At 35.8% G+C, this 545-nt stretch overlaps 1 non-coding gene across 1 annotated transcript; it reads left to right on the top strand.

Moving 5' to 3' along the window:
• Positions 1-265: 265 nt before the first annotated feature.
• Positions 266-339, top strand: TRNAI-AAU (transfer RNA isoleucine (anticodon AAU)). The gene has a single exon. It is a non-coding gene; the product is annotated as a tRNA-Ile (tRNA).
• Positions 340-545: the final 206 nt, after the last annotated feature.

Genomic DNA, 545 nt, shown 5'->3' on the forward strand with positions numbered 1-545 from the left:
CTTTTAGTTATAAGATGAATAAGGTCCAAGGAGCTAATGTATAACACGGTGATTATATTGATAATATTGTATTGTATAATTGAAATTTGCTATGTTAAATTACTGTTGTACACCTAAAACTAATATAATATTGTATGCCAGCTACACCTTACTAAAATAAGATTTTAAAAAAGAGCTATCAAGCCATGAATAAACATAGAAGAACATTGTGCATTGTGATAAAAAAAAATAGAGAATGTGTAAATTAAAAAAAATAAATAGGGGTGGCCTGTTAGCTCAGTTGGTTAGAGCATGGTGCTAATAACACCAAAGTTGCCGGTTCGATGCCTGCATGGGCCACTGTGAGCTGTATCCTCCTTAAAAAAAAAATACAGTAAAAGAAACATTGCCATTAATTCCCCCCACCCCCCTCAAAATACTCCCCCCTTGCTTTGAACACACTTATCCCACTGTTCTTACCACTTTCTGAAGCAGTGCTGGAAGTCCTCTTTCGTGAGTGTCTTTAGTTGCACTATCATGGCTGCCTCGATGTCCTGAATAATTTT

Source organism: Hipposideros armiger, unplaced genomic scaffold (genome assembly GCF_001890085.2).
Source record: "Hipposideros armiger isolate ML-2016 unplaced genomic scaffold, ASM189008v1 scaffold_1362, whole genome shotgun sequence".
NCBI lineage: Eukaryota > Metazoa > Chordata > Mammalia > Chiroptera > Hipposideridae > Hipposideros > Hipposideros armiger.